The 19,547-nt window shown below is 51.9% G+C and overlaps 2 long non-coding RNA genes across 4 annotated transcripts in view; both read left to right on the top strand.

Annotated features, from left to right (window-relative positions):
* The first annotated feature begins 2,350 nt into the window (after positions 1-2,350).
* On the top strand, positions 2,351-9,453 carry LOC125753242 (uncharacterized). Its single transcript, XR_007404575.1, has 3 exons — positions 2,351-2,563; positions 6,319-8,259; positions 9,095-9,453. It is a non-coding gene; the product is annotated as an uncharacterized LOC125753242 (long non-coding RNA).
* A 1,125-nt stretch (positions 9,454-10,578) lies between these two features.
* LOC112641995 (uncharacterized) overlaps positions 10,579-19,547 on the top strand; it is a 32,300-nt gene continuing 23,331 nt past the window's right edge. For all 3 annotated transcript variants that reach the window (XR_007404572.1, XR_007404571.1, XR_003124973.3), the window contains exons 1-4: positions 10,579-11,023; positions 16,109-16,442; positions 16,654-16,790; positions 16,952-17,192. This is a non-coding gene — a long non-coding RNA (uncharacterized LOC112641995). The remainder of the gene's footprint in view (positions 11,024-16,108; positions 16,443-16,653; positions 16,791-16,951; positions 17,193-19,547) is intronic.

Raw genomic sequence — 19,547 nt, 5'->3', positions numbered from 1 at the left:
ACAAGGAAACGGGCTCAGTGGTTGAGCATCTGCCTTTGGCTCAGGGTGTGATCTCAGGGTCCTGGGATCAAGTCCCGCATCAGACTCCCTGCAAGGAGCCTGTTGCTCCCTCTGCCTATGTCTCTGCCTTTCTGTGTCTCTCTCGAATAAATAAGTCTTAAAAAATAAAGAAACTGAGACAGAAACAACTTTAAGTAACGTGCAGAAGATGGCAGAGCGGGATTTGAACGCAGGTCCACCTGACCCAGAGCCCGCAGTAAAAGGAGGTAGATGCTGGGAGGCGGGAGAGCTCAAGCTCCCACCTGCTTGGGTTCTACCCTGCCCTGGCTTCCACTCAGAGGGGTTCTCTACAGGAACCCCAGATCTCTGCACCGTGGGGGTGTAAACCGTGCAGCCTATAGGACGAACTATGCATCTCCCCAGCCTCCACCTGTCAGGACCACTCTGGGAAGACGGCCTGACGATGGCTCAGACGGGGCCCCTTCCGAGGCATCCCCTCACCCTGACCTGGTGCTTGCAGCTCGTGTGAGGGTGAGGCACCTCCTGACCTCTGACCTCTCTCAGCCCTTTATGCACCACAAGGGAGAAGCCCCTTCACCCCCAGTCTTGTGTGGCTGCTCCCTGGATTGTACCCTGAAGGATGCCATCTCTGTCCTGAGATCCTGGGCTGGGGCCTTCGCACATGACACAGGTAACAGTGCCTTTTAGATTTCTAGGCTCATCATAATCAGGAGTTAGGTCCAAATGAGAGATGAATCAGGAGCCGTGAAATCCCCTTCTTAAAAAAAAAAAAATGTGATGATGGAATAAAAGGAGCTGTCTGTCATCAAACTATGTTGCTGTTTGATTGTTTCTGTCATCCTTTTATCCAGCAAGGAGGGGACATCCGGTACCATGTCCAGGTGGCCTGAGCTCTGTTGACCAGACGACATTTCGCCTTCCAGACTCTTCCCTTATGGCACCCAGATGAGGCCCTCCCCATCCGGTGTGGATTTCTGTCCAGGTCTCCATGTGCAGACAGAGCATCAGGCTCACAGACTGGGGGGGGTCAGGTAACTTGGAGTAAAAGAATGTGCACCCCCAAGAACACAGCTTCCCATCCTGCTTGGCCTCAGCCCTCTGACTGTGGAGTGAGAGCGGACCTAACAGCCACCAAGCTGGCTCTTGAACGTCGTGGCTGCCACAGCACCAGGCTGGGTGTGACCGTGCTGTCACCTAAGTTTCAGAAACAGGCCTATTCCTCCCCCCCCCCCCCCCCCCCCCCGCCGTTCTCTCCATGTACCATACTGCAGCCTTCGGCTTTCGGGAGTTTTTATTTTTAATTGGTTTATTTTTGTTTGTTTGTTTGTTTATAATAGTTCTAGAGAGAATTGGTAGGCAAATGGCTCATTGGAAAAAAAAAACACACTTTTGAGGCTCTTTTTGGAAACCTGGCATTTCCCGCAGAGGCCTACACCGGATGAGAGGCTGGATCCAAGCCTCTGGTCTGTTTGTGAGACACAGACTCACTAGAGTGACCTGACTTCACACAGGGTGAGCCTGGTGGGCAGCACGGGGAGAGGGGACCCTGCCTTAGACACCCCACACGGCCTGCTCTCGGGTCTTGTTTCTCCTTAGCCATGTCCCGAGACCTCGGAGTTCATGGTCCAGAGATGTTGAGTGTAAACAGAAGCGCTTCGGTGTTGCCGTCAGTGCAGTCCTCGACTGTGCTGAGTGATCTGTGTGCCTGGATCCCCAGCCCGGGCTCGCCCCGGTTATCCTGTTACCCTGGGCCCCTCCCGCTCCCCTCCCCCTCCCCCTGTTGGCGGCCCTTCCTGTCCTGTTCGCTGGCCCCCATCCATCCATCCTCACAGCTTGTTCGAGACCTGTCTCAGACGGCCGGAAGCCCCTCCTGCCGCCCCGCAGCCACTCCGTCCTGGACGTGGCCCACGCTCCTCCTCACCCTGCAGCCCGCCCCCTGCGGACCTCTGTATCAGGACATTGAGTTCTTCCAGTTGCTCTGAGGCCGGAACTCTTGACACGTCCCATGTCACACTGGGAGAACCCGAGAGGCAGGGAAGTGAAGTCTCTTGCCCCAAATTCAGAGCTTGTGGGTGCTCGGGCTGGGAACCAGAGCCGCGCCACGCTGTTCCCTTCCAGCTTTCTGAAGCTCCGCTGATCACCTCACCACCCCCCTGTCCCCTGGGGCCCCAGGATCAAGCTGCTAAGGCTTTCATGGCCTACACAAGGCCCGCAGCCCCCATCCCCAGGCTGGTTTCTCCCCACTTCCCCTCCCACCCCGCCCTCAGGCCCCTCTGGACACCCCCCCCCCCCGGCACCCCCCGTGGCCCCAATCTGCTCTCTGCATTTCCCTTCCCTTCCCGCCCCCCAGGTCCTTTGGCGGGGAGTAGCTTGTTGTCTGCCCCCGTCTTACTCCTTCTTTCAGGTGAGGCTGCAATGCTGTGTCCCCTCAGGGAGCCGGGCCAGATCACCAGGGGCCAAAACAATTGCCCCCCTTCCATCACAAGCCAGTGGCCTTAGGAAAGTTCTCCAAACTTCTCATCTGTAGGATGACTTGGAGCAGGTACCATGTCTGTTTCTTCACTGCTGGGAATCAGGGTCTGGCCCGGGTCGTGACACCTAGTAGGTGCTCGAGTATTTGCTGACTGACTCCGGCCTAAGGACTTGGTGAGAGGAGGGTTGTAAGGAGCCCGCGAGGAGGAGGCCAGAGGGCAGATGACCGGCTCGCCTGCGGCCCGGGCGTCGTCAGCGACGCTGGCTGCTCTCCACAGTAGATGCTCGGTAAAATTGAGCCAAATGTGAATTATCCCAAGCTGTTTATTGCATGTGTTCAGGGATTGTTTTCAGGGAACCTGGAAGAGGAAACTGAAGGGAAACCTTACTTAAAAATGATGCAAGTAATACATGTTTGTTACAAAAACAAATGATACAGAAGTGTACAAAATGAAGCCACTCCCTCTCTAACCCCGGAAACCGTTAACAGTTGTATACTACCATATAGAGAGGGTTTTATTTTTTTAAGGTTTTATTTATTTACTCATGAGATACACGGAGGGAGAGGCAGAGAGACATAGGCAGAGGGAAAAGCAGGCTCGCTGTGGGGAGCCCGATGCGGGACTCGATCCCGGGACCCCAGGATCACGCCCTGGCTGAAGGCAGATACTCAACTGTTGAGCCACCGAAGTGCCCCATATAGAGAAGTTTATAGATCTGTATGAATGGATATTAATTTTCAAAAGAAGGTCGTGCTAATTCGTCCCACTTTCTGCTTTCATTCAACAAGAGATCGTAGGCAGATTTCTCTACGGACTTACATACGTCTGTCTTATTATCTTTGGGGGCTGGGTAGCGTTCCTTTGTATGGAAGAGGGGGGATTTATTGAAATCTGGGGTGTGCCCCTTTGCTGTCACCCAGCTTCCCCACGCCATTCCCCCAGCAGTTAAGGGAGAGCTGAGCATGGGGACGATGGAGAGAGGTCCAGTTGCTCGTCTAAGAGGCCAGAACTTGCACTATATGTCAGGCTTGACCAAGTGTGGCCTCTCGTTCCTCAGTGCATCAGAGCCTTTCCACTTGCCTATCCAAGCACAAATTGGTGAGTAATGTCATGATGACATTGGAGTCCCAGGGACTTGACCGTGCCATGGCCCCAGCTTCATGGCTCAGGCTCAGCCTGGCCTGGCCTGTTTTCTATCCAGAAAACCTCAGACTCTGACTGAGGGACTGATTTTCCATCCAATATTCTACCTTCTGACCAGGAGAAGAACACATTTTCCTGGCATAATCAAGTCAGAGCTAGCCGCAGTCTGACTTTGTTCAGGGACGTTGATGGCATCGATCCCTCCCTTGTCCCTGGCACTTTAATTTTGCAGAGTGTCAATCAGACTTTTACAAATATTTAGCTTTTAGGAGAGCCTGTAAACAGAACCCCAATGCATGATTCACTTGTCAGTGTACTCGGAAAGTTAATAATGGACCCAGCACATTGCAGATCCTGGGGAGGAGAAGCCAGAGGGTACAAGTTGCTCTGGAGAGCCCTGCCCTGAGAACTGGCCACCTACTGTGTGCCAAGCATTTAACGGTCATCGCTGCGCTCCTCAGCACAGTGGGCGCTGGGAGATCAGGGCAAGGAAGCAAATGACTCACAGTCCAGACTTAACCCACGTGAGTGCCACCCTTAGTCGGGTGATGAAAAGTCACGATTTTCCCACTGTCTCCTGCATGTCTAAGTCTAAGGTCAGGAGATAAGTACAGAAAAACCATTTGTTCTTTGTCCATCCTTGTGGGGGTGTATACACCAGGATCCCTGAACACACACATTAAGACCCTGCCACCCTTGGTCCATGGAGACAATTTGGCTGGTGATGCCCAGCCATGCTCATAGTCCCAGCCCCAAGGTGGGAGCAGACTGAGACACCACCAGAGTTGGCATGTGGCAGCCTCTCAGGTGGGACACATTTAGAGAGCCCAGACCAAATCTGGTCCCCGTCGTGTGAGCTCTGAGGGTGCCACCACCACCAGCAGGGGCCATCTGCTGTCCTGTCCTGCTGAGACCCCCTGAGAGGGGTCTGGCCAGAGCCAGTGGTAGTCTCTGCCCTCCTTTCTCTCCCATCTATTTGTCTTCTCCATCTCATTTTACTTGGAAGGGAAGTAGTCGGGGGCGGTAGCCATAAGTATCTTTACTTATTTTTTAAAAGTTGTGTTCTTTAGATGTCAACAGTTTATATCCTGACAAATAAAACCCCCTTCCCCGTTTCTTCCCTCTCACTGCTACTCTGCGCATGTTACACCTTCCCAGGCATGTGCCACTGATGCTGCCAAACAGAAGTAACACACAGAAATGCAAAGCCGGCCCCTTCTCCAGTTGTCTGTGTGTCTGTCCCCCTCGGCCTTCCCTTGCCCTCCCAACACAGTACGGTCCTGACCAAGGGGCAGTGTTGGGAGGGCAAGAGGAAAGTCCATGGTGTCAGGACTTCTGGAAATGACCAAACCAAAAACACCACCACCCACATCTGTCCAACAATGCTGGGCATCCAATGAGTGGCCGATCAATGCGAAGTGTCTACATCACATTTCGTCTACATTGTGTCACAAATGCCTGCAAGTGTAGCATCCCTCCTCCTGTGCATAAGGCCTTCCTTCTAAAGAGCCTATGGATGTCTTTTTTTGGCCGGTAGCACTGGCTAGAGACAGCTATCAGGATTTCTTTTTATCCAGCTGGGAGAAACCAGGCAGGAAAGTGGGGGCACCTTCCCAAGGTCATGGTGAAATGCCAACAGAGCCAGCTTAGAGCCAGGCTCTCCTGCAGCCCGCTTAGCACATGTTGGGCAGAGCGGCCCATCTGTGCTTATGCCGTGTGGGCATCAGTCTCTCCAGAGCTCTGCACCCTTCCCCACCTGGGGATCAGGGAACTGAGAAGTGATGGGCTTGGTGTGGGTTGGTCAGGCAATCACCTAAGGAGGGCTTTGTGTCCGACTTGATGTCTAAAGAGCCAAGCAATCTCACAAAGGCGTCACTCCAAACTCGGGAGCTGGAATGTCTCCCGGTGGCAGAGCCAGGAGGGCTGGAGCCAGTGCTGTGAGATCACAATGGGAAATGCTTGGGGACTCATCTGCCAGCCTCCAAAACCATGGCTTTACAGCAGGGTTGAGAGGAGGACAGCTGTGGCCTGCTGCATGGCAGGTGGCCATCCCCAGGGATAATGGAGCTGATGGCAAATTCGAGTAACTCACACTGAGAAACATGCTTGAATGTGACACATGTCCACACAGCGGTTCGGTACACCTTCGTCGCATTAAATGAAGGCGGCAAAGGCGAATAAGATGTACACCTGCCACCCCCACCCCCAGCTCACAATCTAGGTGAGAAGACCAGGGGGGACCACAATACAGTGTCAACCACCGGCAGGTTGGACAGGCTGCTCGTGGTCTGGAGGAGAGGGCAGTGGGGAAGCAGATGAGTTGTGAGTTGAACTTGGATGAGGGAGAGGAGACAGGCCCGAGGCTGGGGGCAACAGGAGCAGCAGGTGCAGAGGCTGGGCATGCTCACGACACAGGGCTCTGCTCTGCAGGAATGGGATCCAGTCAGTGCTATGTTACAGAAGGAGAAAGGACTGCAGAGTCCACACTAGTAGGAAGGGACATATGGGCACCAGGTGTTTAGTCTTTATGGCCATAACAGTTACCCCAAAACTTAGCAGCTTAAGAAAACCGTTTACTGTGCTCAAAACTGCAATTTGGGCAGTGCTTGGTGGGGCTGGTTCATCTCTGCTTGGCCTGTTCGGGGCTCAAAGGAGACACACACCCGTGGTGTCTGCACAGGGTCTCTCTGGAGGGCAGCTGCAGGGTAGCTGGACTTCCGACACGGTGGCCCAGGGCATCAAAGGCACAAGTGGAGGAGTAGTGAGCCAGGCAGAAGATGGATTGCCCTTTCTGCGCCGGCCTCAGAAGCCTCACGGAGCCTCTGCCACCACAGCTCTTCATCGAGGCGGTTTCCAGGACCTGCGGGGCCTCCGGCGGAGCGGGAAGGGCAGGGTGCCTTTAATCTCTTCTGGTGGAAACGGCAGCGTTCTGGAAGAGCATGAGGGATCAGAAGTCTTGCTATTGTGTGATCACTTTGGGAAATAAAGAAAGTCTGCCGTGCTGACACAGGCCAGGCCCAGCACCCAAAGTTTAAACACATTTTTCTCATTTTATTCTCCCCTCTACACAAGAGGTAGGTATTATCCTACGCACGTCCTATACAGGGAATCATAGGAGGCTGCGAGAGGTTAAGTGGTCTGCCTGAAGTCACACACCAACAAGAGATGGGGGATTCCGTGTGCAAGCCTGGTGGCCCCGTGCCCCATCCCTGTCCCTGCTCCTGGCTCCCCCATGGGAAGGAAAGCAAGGATGAATTCAAAGGTCATTGTTCTGCCCCAGAATGCTGTCACCACTAAAAAGGGGTGTGTGTGATTTCTGAGCTGGATAGGAGGCCGAATCAACAGATCTTGAAGACCAGTTGAATTCTCGCTGTATCTTCTCACAGGTGACCTGTGACAAGCATTTCCTGTGGCAGTTGAGGCAAATACCAGGGAGTCAGAGCTAACAGTTGCCACTTGCTGAGTGCCAGGCTCTGTGTGAAGCACTTTATGTGCATTAATTTCACAATAACCCTATGGGACAGGTATTATTATTATTATTTATTATTGCTGTCAGACCTCAAGGAATGAAATAATGTCACAGAGAGGACGTCACCCCGTGGCCTCCACCTCTCTGCCATGCATCCGTTCCTCGTCCACCATGATAACGGGAATTGATGAATTGATGGCCCCACTCTCGGGGTGGGGGGCAACGCTGGCTTCAGAAGGCCTCCTTGAGTTGCACTGGCCAAGCTGGGAGCCAGCTCCACATTTACCAGCTGTGTGGGCTTGAGCCAGTCACTGAAGCTTGCAGGGCCTCTGTGTCCTCATCGGTGACACGAGTGCCCAGCAGGAGCGGGAGACTAGCCTGGGCGGTTTCAGGGCAGACCTTGGCACAGAAGCAGCGCCCGATGGAGGGATGTCAGCTACTGTTATTGGCAGAAGCTGGTGCTGGCGGCTCTTGGGAGTTGACTCGGGCATCGAGGCTCCCGGGATTGGCATTGCTTTCTGCAGAGGGCCAAGAAGCAGCTTGTTGCTACTTGTCTTGGAAGGGGGTGGTGGTGGGTTAATCTGCCCAGCCACTTGCAAGGGAAAAATGAACCAATGACCAAACAAACCAGTGAAATGGGGAGTGAGGTGAGGGTGTGGAGGGAGGAGCTTGCAGACACTGTGCAGCATCATGGACACTGGCCCCAAACCCAGGAGCTCCTTCGATGCCCAGAGTCAGGGCCCTCACAGCTGTGTCCCCATGAGGCTGGGAGGCTCTGCATTTAGGTTAGCCAAGAAGCTACAAACAAGGAAGCAGCCTTGTCAGCATCTTGCCATCTTACCACCTAAGACCTTCATTCTTAGTCAAACCCACTTCTGCTTCAAGGAGAAAGGGAGCTCGTACACAGGGAGGGACCTACCTCAGACTTGGAATTAAGCCCGTTTTTTGCCAGCTGGGCCCCTGTCCAGAGTCTCTCATCACCTGAGAGGAGTGTCCTGTGTGGGGTATCATTCTGCTGCTGACAAAGCTACGTGGACAAGCTTCTCCCCAGACCATGCGGGAAGTGACAGTGAGGAATTGGCAGCACAACCAGAATGAAGGGAGACCTGGAGCCCCCAGAGGGCTTGGCAGGCTTCAGAAAAGCTTCCACAGGTACTTTTGGAAGACTGCAGAGGGAGCCAAGACCCCAGAGCTCCAGGGTGGCCCTTCCCTTTGGCTCATACCCTGTGGAGGACATCCACTGTTCCGCTGCCTGGAGGGCCCAGCTCCCCGCCCCCTCTCTGGGACTCTAGTCTCAGGGTCTCAGGCCATATCTCCTTCTGGGGCAGAGCCACCCAGGCAGGCCCCCCTCTGCAGCTCCTCCTCCTCCCCTCAGATGACACAGGCTTCTGGGCAGGACCGTTCAGTGACGAGGTCCCCCTGGCATCCTGCATCCCCTCTGTGCAGACCTGTCGGCTCCCACCAGGCTGTGGCCCTTCTCTGGCCCTGGAGCCCGGCTCTAGAGGACAGCTGCCCAGAACTGAGGAGCAGGGGCTGGGGGAGAATGGAGAGGGATGAGCCACTGGGAGCACCCCGCTGAGTCAATGCTCACAGTCCCCTGCCCAGGCACACTCCAGTCCTCCTGGTATTTTGGCGATTTGACTGTAAGTCAAAACATCTCTCCTCCTGCCCAAGACCTGAGCTGGTCTGGCCACCAGTGGAACCCACCACTCAGAGTCCTCGGTGATACATGCACGGGAAAGTTCTGGCCCGGCCTCAGCAGCTTGCCTCCTGTGCCCACGATAAGGATGGTTAGAGAATGCAGTTATGGCCTCGCCCCTCAGGCTTCCATAAAACCTTCCAAATGCTTCAAAACCAGACAACTATGTTGGTCCCATTTCCCCATCCTTTGAACTTCCTTAGCATCACTCAGGAGATCCAAATGTGGATTTTGTGTCTTTCTGGCATTTATTGGTCAGCTTGTTTTTTATCTTTCATCTTTCCCCAGGATTCCAGGTGGCTAACAGCAAAGCGCACCTACCTACAGGACTGTTAAAAGAAAAACAGGAGACCTTGGATGTTTGTGGTTTCAAAGCCCTATTCTTCTTCTTCTTTAATAATGCTGAAGATTCATGACATAGGATAATTTTCAAATCCCTTGAAATTCAAGCCACTTGGCCTCAGCCCCTTTCCTGGGAAGCAGGAGAGGCTGCACGTGGCCTCCAGGTAGAGGCTGCATCCTTCCCTGCTGCCTCCGGGAGGCCAGGCTGTCCTCTAGGGCTCACAGCCTGCGGTGTGGCCAGGGTTGCCTGACCTCGTCAGGGAACACACCCACCCGCCTGCCTCAGGAAGCCTTGGCTGGGGATCCCTGGGTGGCGCAGCGGTTTAGCGCCTGCCTGTGGCCCAAGGCGCGATCCTGGAGACCCGGGATCGAATCCCACGTCGGGCTCCCGGTGCATGGAGCCTGCTTCTCCCTCTGCCTGTGTCTCTGCCTCTCTCTCTCTCTCTCTCTGTGTGACTATCATAAATAAATAAAAATTAAAAAAAAAAAAAAAAAAAAAGCCCTGGCTGGGGGCACCTGGGTGGCCCAGTGGTTGAGTGTCGGCCTTCGGCTCAGGGCGGGACCCCAGGGTCCTGGGATCCAGTCCCCCCCCCATCGACTCCCTGCAAGGAGCCCGCCTCTCCTTCTGCCTGTGTCTCTGCCTCTCTCTGTATGTCTCTCATGAATAAATAAAATCTTAAGAAAACAAGAAAGAAAGAGAGAGAGAGAGAGAGAGAGAAAGAAAAAATAGCCCCGGCCAAGGTGTGCTGGTGCCAGAGGGGACTTGTGTGGGGCGGGGAAGATGCGGGGATGAATTTCAACGTGTCCCTCTCCTCTGCCCCCACCCTGGGTGTGTTTGGGCGTTAGATGCAGCTTCAGAAATAAAAACAGCACCTACATGATAACCCCCCCAGTCCCTCCTCGCAACCAGAAGGCTCCCAAAGCCCCCGTGGGTCTGGGGTTCTCCCCTGCTTCCGAGGTAACGAGCTAGCCTGGGCCTGTTTCACCGACAGCGGACACTTGACCGTCGGTGGGAGGCAGAGAACGTGGTTCTCCGTGGCCGGAGAAGGGCGGAGCATCGTGGGCGTGGGGTCCGCACTCCGCAGGTCGACGCTGTTCTCCCGGCGGGTTTGGGTCAGGGCCGAGGACCCCTAAGCTCCAGGGGCCGCTGCTTGCCCTCTGTGCGGAGGCCGACGTCACCCCCTCCCCTGGGGCGGCCGCTTGCTGCAACGGCGCCCGGGAACGCGGTCTGGGCGGAGCCGTGGGCCCCGCGCCCGCAGCACCCTCCGCGCGGCCGGCCTCCCGCCTTCCCTCCGCAGGGCGCGGGGCGGGGCGGGGCGGGGCGGGGCGGGGGGTGGAGGGGGAGGGGCGGAGGGGCGGAGGGGGAGGGGCGGAGGGGCGGAGGGGCGGAGGGGCGGGGCGGGGGTGGAGGGGGCGGGGCGGGGCTCCGGGCTCCCGCGGGTGCGCGCGTCGCCGGCCGCTCGCCTGCCCGCTCCGCGCCGCGCCTCCACGTGCTTCGTCCCACGCGCCCCGCGATCTTTGGCAAAGGGCGCCCGCTCTTCAGCCACTGTCTGCAGATGAGGAAACTGAGGCTCGGCCGGCTAGTAAGCGGCAGAGCCCCGGTGCGGGCCGTAGGCCGGCTCGGAGTCCGTGTCCTCGTGAGCCCCCGGGGCCTCTGCGCCTCTCCGTTCACTAGACAGTGGCCGGCGTGCTTTCTATTATTGTTATTGTTATTACTATTGTTAGCAAATTCTCCTTCGCTGAAGGGCATCTTCCTCTGACCTCCTGCGTCTGTCTCGACCCCGCGTCCTGACCGGGGTCCAGAAGGTTCTCAGCAGACTTTGGAATTAGCCTGAGCAAAAGTGCACGGGGAGGGGCGGCCGGACGCTGCGTCGGGTAAGCATCTGCCTTCGGCCCAGGTCAGGAGCCTACAGGGAGAGAAGTCTGCTCCTCCCTCGGTCCCTCTTCTGCGCCCCCTGCTAGTGCGCGCTCTCTCTCTCTCTCTCTAATAAATAAATATATTTTTTAAAAAGTGCACGAGGAGGCCAGCAGAGCAGGGCAGCCGTCGAGGCGACCTTCAGGCTTCTCAAACAGCCCACGGCCTCTGCTTCTGTGTAGAGGAGTGACTGAAGCCACGCTGGGGCTGCTGAGGGCTCTAATGGCACCTTTTATGAATTAGAAAAAGGGCGCCTTCCCTCAAGACACTTGATTGTCATTTTCTGGAAAATTATGACTATACATATACACACCTAAGGAGCCGCCTGAGTGCATGTCCCTTCCTGCAATGGGATAGTGCGTAACCTGTGCAACCATACCACTCAGGCTGAGTCACACAAACCTGGGTCTATGCCGATTCTGTTATCTACCAGCTGAGTGATCTTGAGAAGGTCACTGGGCTCTCGGAAGCTCAGTTTCTGATACAATGGGGGCAGTGTCGTCTCCCTGTTCAACTTGCTCATAGTTTGGAACAGAGAAACAGGAAAGAGCTATTACTTAAGATCCAAGGGGAGGGCTTTTCTTTTGGGGATAAGATGGAGATATTAAAACTCAGAGACTGAGCCCCTGTCCTGGAAGGACCCGCCCTGCCCAACCACGGGTAGGATAATGGGAATCCTAAGTCCTCTGTGTTTCTCTCATCACAGTAGAGGAAGAGTTGGACTAGTACTGAGGCTTGTCTTCAATGCCCTCTGCTCCTCCCTTTCCAGTGACCTATTCCTTCTGTGAATCTTCCGCTCTCCCACCCTGCCCCTCTTCCCATCACTCTCCTAGTCCTTCCTCCTCTCAGTCAAGCTATTTTCAGGGAATGATGGGTACGCCTAAATGATACTTTGGAAATTTGCCTCTAAAGAACTAGGTCAGAAAGTGCATCCAGACCTCAGGGAAAGATATTTTGGAACGACATTCAGCCTGTGTATGACATGGAAATAGCACCAAGAAGGTGGCCATCTCTCCTACCTTTAAAAGGCACATAACTGAGGGACGCCTGCATGGCTCAGTGGTTGAGTGTCTGTCTTTGGCTCAGGTTATGATCCCAGGGTCTCAGGATCAAGTCCCACATCAGGCTCCCTGCATGGAGCCCACTTCTTCCTCTGCCTGTGTCTCTATATCTCTCATGAATAAATAAATAAAAACTTTTAAAAAATAAATTAAATTACAAGCACATAACTGAGGGAACTGACCAGGCGACAGGGCCGGCTGCTCTGACAGCTGCGCCCTCTCGTGGCCCAGCACCCTTCTCTCCAGGATCCTGGCTTGGAGATTCTGGGAGCCCATGCTGGCTCTCCGCACCTGTCCAACCTCCAACACTTTGTACTCAGAGTAACCAGGACATTATTTAGGCTGTGCTGTCGTCCTCTGATATCTGGAGGGAAAGTGGAGGTGAAGCTAGTAGTACCTCTCCTAGAGGCCCTGAAGTTCGTTCAAGTCTTTATCGGTAACTGCTGTGACTTTTCCCTGGGGCTGGGGAGAAAGCATATGCTGATGAGAAGGGAACAGACATTTAAGGTGCACTTCACATGCAATAGTAATTAAATTAAACCTCTCAGTCCTGTGTGTTAGGTAAAAAAAACACCCTCCTCTGCAGATGAGGAAATGATGAGGTGAGCCAGGGTGTTTGGGTCACTTGCCCAAGGGCACACAACCAGGAACTAGCTGCCCTGGGATTTGAACCAGGTGTGATGAGTCCATGCTGTCTTGCATTGCATTGTGCCAGCTCCCTGCTGCTGTCCCTCAACTGCTCTAACTCCCAGAAAATGCGTGGGATATTGCGATTTATAGAAAATATGTATTTGGTCCCACAAATGATCAAGATATATTTCTCATATGATTTGGTCCTTATCCACTGTTCTTGGCTCCCAGCTCCCCAAATCCTTGGAATTTCCTGAGCAATAAGAGCAATGGAAGCATCTTTGGTTTCAACATTTGAGCTCTTGTCCTCGGTTTCCTGAAAACAGTCATAAAGGCAAAATGGGTATCAGGGCACTTGGGTGGCTCAGTCGGTTAAGCCTCTGCCTTTGGCTCAGGTCATGAGATAGAGCCCACATAGCTCCCTGCTGGGGGCAGGGAGGGGGTGTCTGCTTCTCCCTCTCTCTCTGCCCCTTCCCCTTCATGCTCCCTCTCTCTCTCAAATAAATAAAATCATAAATAAATAAATAAATAAAATCTTAAACAACAACAACAACAAAAAAGGCAAAATGGGTATCTTGTTATTCATAACAAGCTCCTTTTCACCACAACTGGGTTTATGTTAACAAGGTGACTTTCAGAAAGCACAGAAGGATAGGGGCTGGTCACCAGGAGAACCAGCCAGGAATAGAGTTGAGACTTTCAGCCCCACTCCTTTGGCCTCTGGGGAGGGACGAGGGGCTGGAGATTAATTGGTTTATGATTTAATCAAGTCTCTATAAAAACCCCAAAGGAGGAGACTCAGAGTGCTTCCGGATTGGGAACCAGAACATCTCCATGTGCTCCCGTGCTGGATCCCAAACTCCATGAGGACAGAGCTCCTTTGTTCAGGACCTCACCCTAAGTATCTCTTCGTCTGGCTATTGATTAGAAATCCCCAATATCCTCTGTAGTGAATCGGTAATCTGGTGAGTAAAAGGTTCCCTGAGTTCTGTGAGCTGTTCTAGCAAATTACTCGACCCCCGGGAAAGGACAAAGTCACGAGAACCTCTGATTTATAGCCTGTTGGTCAAAAGCACAGATAGCCACCAGGCCTTGTGACTGGTATCTGAAGCCTGCTCTAGAAAATAGAACAGACCCTAGGAGGGGCGTTCACCAGAAGCACAGGTGATAAGCTGGATTTGTGATTGGTATCTGAAGTGTGGGGCTGGGGGCAGCCCTGTAGGATGGAGCTCTCAAACTGGAATCTGATGCTATCTCTGGGTGGAGAACGTCAAAATTGAGCTACATCGTAGGACACCCAGCTGGTGTCCTGAGAATGGAAACCACACCCACACACACTGGAATGGGTCCCAGAACTTTTTGTGCATTTAGCATATTTCAGAAAAATCACAGGAGCCAGGCATCCAGGACCTCTATTCACGGGGTCTCTGCTGACCCAGCAGAGCACAGGCCCGGGGCAGCGACTGCCTCAAGGTCCCCAGAGAGCAGCACCCTTAGTCGAGAAAACAGGCACTGTCTCTGCAAGGTGATTTTATCTGTGTCTCCAGAGGACGGGCTCTGGGGTCACAGATACCTGGATTCAAACCTGGAATTTGATGTTCCTACAAGCTTTGGGCAACTCAGTCTCCTGAGTTTCAGCTTCCATGTCTGTTTGGGGATGATATCTCTTGGCATTGCTGGTGGCACCTTCAACCTGTTCCCCAGACGACCCACCAGAAGTTCCCAGTACAGGCCTGAGAGCCACTGAGCACCAAGTAAATGTCAGGTATTATCATAACTAATTCTGTGCTGTAGAGGTTTGGAGGATCTGCGTGTGGGGAGGGCAGCATCGGAAAGAGAGGAGAGCAGACAGACATAAAAGAGGAGCCCTTTCTCTCTCTGCCCTGAGTCTCCTGCAGCTACCAAGGGAGATAAGCCAGGCAGCCTCTTTCTGGCTATAGATTACTTAAGGAAAATGGGCCCAAAATGGCCCCAGAGAGTCCCTTGGCTATTAAAGAAGAAAGTGCTGGAAGGCTTACTATATATAATATATAATATATATAATATTTATTTATTTATTTATTTATTTATTTATTTATTTATACATGCATACATACATACTGCTCCCCAGGCCTTCCATTCCCTGGGGAGTACCTGTTTCCAGACAGCGATCAGCTTGTATGAGGATTTAAAAACTTTTTTTTTGAGCATATCTGTAGGATGATGTCCCTACGTGTCTTGTCCAAGTGACGAACTTGTTTATCAATAGACCCGAAGGATGGTGACACCCACGGTAGACCTCATTTTAGCAAAGTTCTCTTACTGATTGTACCTATTAGGAGGCAGGGGATGGTGCTTCCTCTCCAGAGTCTCTTGTGGGTCTGAAATGTCGATGCTTTCAGGGGTTCCTGGGGGGCTCAGTGGGTTGAGCGTTCAACTCTTGATTTTGGCTCACATCATGATCTCAAGGTGGTGAGATGGAGCCTCACATCCAGCTCCACACTTATCATGGAGACTGCTTGAGATTCTCTCTCCCTCTGCTCCTGTCCCCACCCCCTTTCTCTCTCAAAATAAATTTTTAAAAAATTTAAAGAAAACAAGAAATGTTGATGTTTTCATTTCATTAATGACAACCTCATAGGCCAGCAATTGGAAGATCTCAAAAGCATTTATGAGTACCGGAAACAGTGGGTTTCTGATACCGATTTTCCACTCCCTGCCCACTGGGAACAGTGCAGGGTCTGGAGCAGGTCATGGGGAGCCGTGGGCTGCAGGCTCTTACACCCACACTCATGATGTAGGGGTGGGGGTGGGGACAGAAGAGAAGAATTTTCTTCATCACCCGGAAGGGGCACTGACTCACTGGTGGGGTGGGGGAAAGGGGAGCAGAGGGAGGGGTGGGCTCCAGGCTCTGATGCAGACTGACCCAGGGCTCGGTGGGGGGAGGGGGCCAGAGGCCTCCTGAGCCTTGGGAGGAAGGCCTGGCCGCTTCCACCCTCACACTCTTGGGCCAAGCCCAGCTACTCGGCATTCATCAACTCACACCCACTGCACTTCATCCACACCCTCGTCAAGCTCCCCCTCCTCCTATCATTTTGAAGCAACTCCCAGACATTATGTCATTTAATCCATAAATATTTCACTATGTTTTCTTAAAAGATAGAGGTATTTTTTAAAAAATAAAACCACAATACGGATATCACCTAAAGAAACTTCATGGTTTCTTGATACCAAAACGGGCAATGTTAATAAAACTGCCACTGGTCTCAGAAATGTAATAAATTTTTATTTTTCACAGTTGGGTTTGAATTGGGATCCAAACAAGGAGCACTCAACTGTGATTGACTGATGGATTGTTTTGTTTTGTTTTTTTAGAGAGAGAGAATCTCAAGCAGGCTCCATGCTCAGCACAGAGCCTGATGTGGGGCTCGATCCCACAACCCTGAGATCATGACTGGAGCCTTGATCCCATGACCCTGAGATGATGACCTGAACTGCAATCAAGACTTGGAGGCTTAACCAACTGAGCCACCCAGGCACCCCCAGCTGATGTGTTTTTTAAGTCTCTTAATCTACATGTTTCCTCCCCATCACTTCTCCCCCCACCTGCCAGCCACTCTATTCCTGCAACTTATGTTTTTGAGAAATAGGGTCATTCATTCTATAAGATTTCCTCGGAGTCCAGATTTCACTGATTGCATCCCCAGAGGTGTGTTCTTTTTTTTTTTTTTTTTTAATTTTTATTTATTTGTGATTGTCACAGAGAGAGAAAGAGAATGAGGCAGAGACACAGGCAGAGGGAGAAGCAGGCTCCATGCACCGGGAGCCCGATGTGGGATTCGATCCCGGGTCTCCAGGATCGCGCCCTGGGCCAAAGGCAGGCGCCAAACCGCTGCGCCACCCAGGGATCCCCCCCAGAGGTGTGTTCTGATGTGTTCCTCCGTATTTTCTCTAAGTCATGAATGAGAAGAGTCTTGAATGTGAGAAGATGGAGGATGACATTCAAGAAGAGAAGGAGAAGATAGTGATGGCTGTGCTGGGGGCGAGAATGGAGGAGGTGAGGCTGCAAGTCGGTTGGAAGTACATCAAGGATCTTTATGTCCCTTCTGGAGGAGGAAGGGGTTCATCCTTTAGCCACAGGCAGTAGTGAATCACTGAATATTTTTAAACAAAGCAAGAACTTCATTCGTTCATTCATTCATTTGCTCATTCATTTAGGGAATACGGAGGCTTCTCAGCCGCGGGAGCACCCCGGGCCTGGTGCCGGACCAGCAGGAGGGAGTGAGAACGGGCAGGATTCTGCTTTCCAGGAGCCTACAGTCTAGTGCAGGGCAGCTTCGAGACAGATCAACCCACAAAGGATTGTAAAACTCCCACCAGGAAGAGCACCGGAAAGAGGGGGCCTTTCAGGGGCCCTGGAATCCTTCTCTGGGGAAGCGACAGCAAGCCGAGGTGAAGGGTAAGGAGGGAGTGACTGGGCAAAGCCACAGGGGGAGACTCCGAAGAGAAGGTGGGAGGTGGGGAGCATAGTCAAACGGTTAAAATTTGGAAAACAATACTGAATTTATTTTTTGCTCAAACAAGAACAAACCGAAAGCATTAAAGCAATCTCTCTCTCTCTCTCTCTCTCTCTCTCTCAAAAAAAAAAAAAAAAAAAAAAAAAAGCAAATGCTCTTGGTTTGATAGAAGTGTGATGTTCAGGCTAAATTTAAATAAAGCAGCATTTTGAATGGCACAAAGTGAATTGGCTTTAAGAGAATGATTGACAAGAAAATGACTTTGGGGTTCTGTTTTCTGGGAAAAGACAGAGTTAATGTAAATGTAGGATGTATTTATTGGTTGTCAGTGAAACCCTTTCTATGGCCCTCTGATAGGGAGCTTATAGGGCTTGAGGGCACCTGATCTGATAAAGAACTGGGCAGTGCTATGATCTGAATGTTTGTGTTTCCCTAAAGATCCTTGAAACCTCATGCTCAGTGTGATGGTATTAGGAGGTGGAGCCTTTGGGAGGTGATTAGGTCATGAAGGTGGAGGGGATTAGCGCCTCCCTTTTAGGGACCCTAGACAGTGTCTTTGCCCGTGCCACCATGTGAGGACACAGTAAGAAGGTGCCGTCTGGGGACCAGAAATCTGGGCCCTACCAGACACCGAATCTTCTAGCCGCAGGATCTTGGACTTTCCAGCTTCCAGAATTGTGAGAAATAAATTTCTGTTGTTTATAAATCACCCAGGCCATAGTATTTTGTTATTGCAGCCCAAACAGACTTCGCGAGAAATCTAAGCCGTGGCTTTTCTGTGTCAGAGCTCAGACTTGTCAAGCAGGAGTAAAAAATATCCCATGCTCAATGGCCATGGGGTACAAGACAACATGTTGCATTTAATGAATGAAAGAAGACAAGGAAGGCTAGAGCTCAGGGGAAAAGCTTGTGCAGTGGGAGGTGAAACCCGAAAGGCAAGCAGACACAGGACTGTGGATATGCTGTATGTCATGTGGGGGATTTTAGAGCTTTAAACTTGCCTGATAATGAGAATTACTGGGGTGCTTAATTAGTAAACAGATTGCTAGGCATCCATCCTGAAATTCTCATTCCATAGATCTGTATTGGGCCCGTAGAAACTGTTTTTAACAAATTTCCAAGTGACCTTTATCTTCAGGAGGGTTTGGGAATCCTAGGGAGAGCTCTTAATTTTTTAAAAAGTTTTTGGGAGTGGGCGACCCAATCAGATCTGCAATTCAGAGGGGAAAATGGATTTGGTAGAAAATCCAAACGGTTCATGGAAATCCGCTGAAAGGCTGTTGTAATAGGCCAAGTGACAGATGGTAGACATTTGCTCCAGAGTAGTAGTGATGGAGATGGAGACTTGGTGATCAGCAGACAAGGGGCTGAAGAGGACTGTGGTGAGATGACAGTTGGGTCTGGCTCGCACAGCTCGATAGTTGGCAGGGTCATTGGCTAAAACAGGTAATACTGCAAAAATTTTGAACAAGTGGAGCTTGAGACACCACCAAAATCTCTTTTTAAAGATTTATTTATTTATTTGTTTATTTATTTATTTATTTATTTATTTATTTATTTATTTATTTATTTAAAGAGAGCATGAGAGGGAATGGCAAAGGAAGAAAGAACCTCAAGCAGACTCTGCACTGAGTCTGGAGCTCCATTTGGGGCTCAATCTCATGACCCTGACTGAGATCAGGGCCTGAGTGGAAGCCAAGAGTTGGATGCTCAATCAACTGCACCAACCAGGTGCTCTGATGCTCCCAAAATATTTAAGTGAAGACCTCAAGCAAGCAGGAGATTCAATGAATATCTGGGCTGGAGGAGATATCTGGGCTGGAGATAGAAATATACAGGTCATCAGGTGTTTGTAGGTGGGAACGGAGCCTCTAGGTAGGAGAGGATGTGGAAAGAGTATTGGGGTGGGGGTGCTTAGGTTGAAGCTCTGATGCTCCAGGGGAAGGATTGATGGCAAAAGTGAGCCTTCCGTGGTGACAGAGAAGAGAATGTCAAGCAGACTCTGTGTTAACCACAGAGCCTGATATGGGGCTTGATCCCAGGACCCTGGGATCAGGACCTGAGCTGAAACCAAGAGTCAGCCGCTTAACCGACTGCGCCACCCAGGAGCCCCACTCAAAAGAATCTTGATCTTGGGTTTCTCTTTCCTTGTTTTTTTTCAAATATAACTTCACTACACTGAACCCATGTAAAAATCCTTATGCCTATGGAAAATCAGGGCTAGAGAGGGACCCGGGATGCTTTCGCTTTAAACTTCTAATAGTCTGTTACACAACACAGTAGCAATTATGCTTTTC

Source organism: Canis lupus, chromosome 21 (genome assembly GCF_003254725.2).
Source record: "Canis lupus dingo isolate Sandy chromosome 21, ASM325472v2, whole genome shotgun sequence".
In the NCBI taxonomy this organism is placed as follows: domain Eukaryota; kingdom Metazoa; phylum Chordata; class Mammalia; order Carnivora; family Canidae; genus Canis; species Canis lupus.
This window is presented reverse-complemented; position numbering and strand designations above follow the sequence as displayed.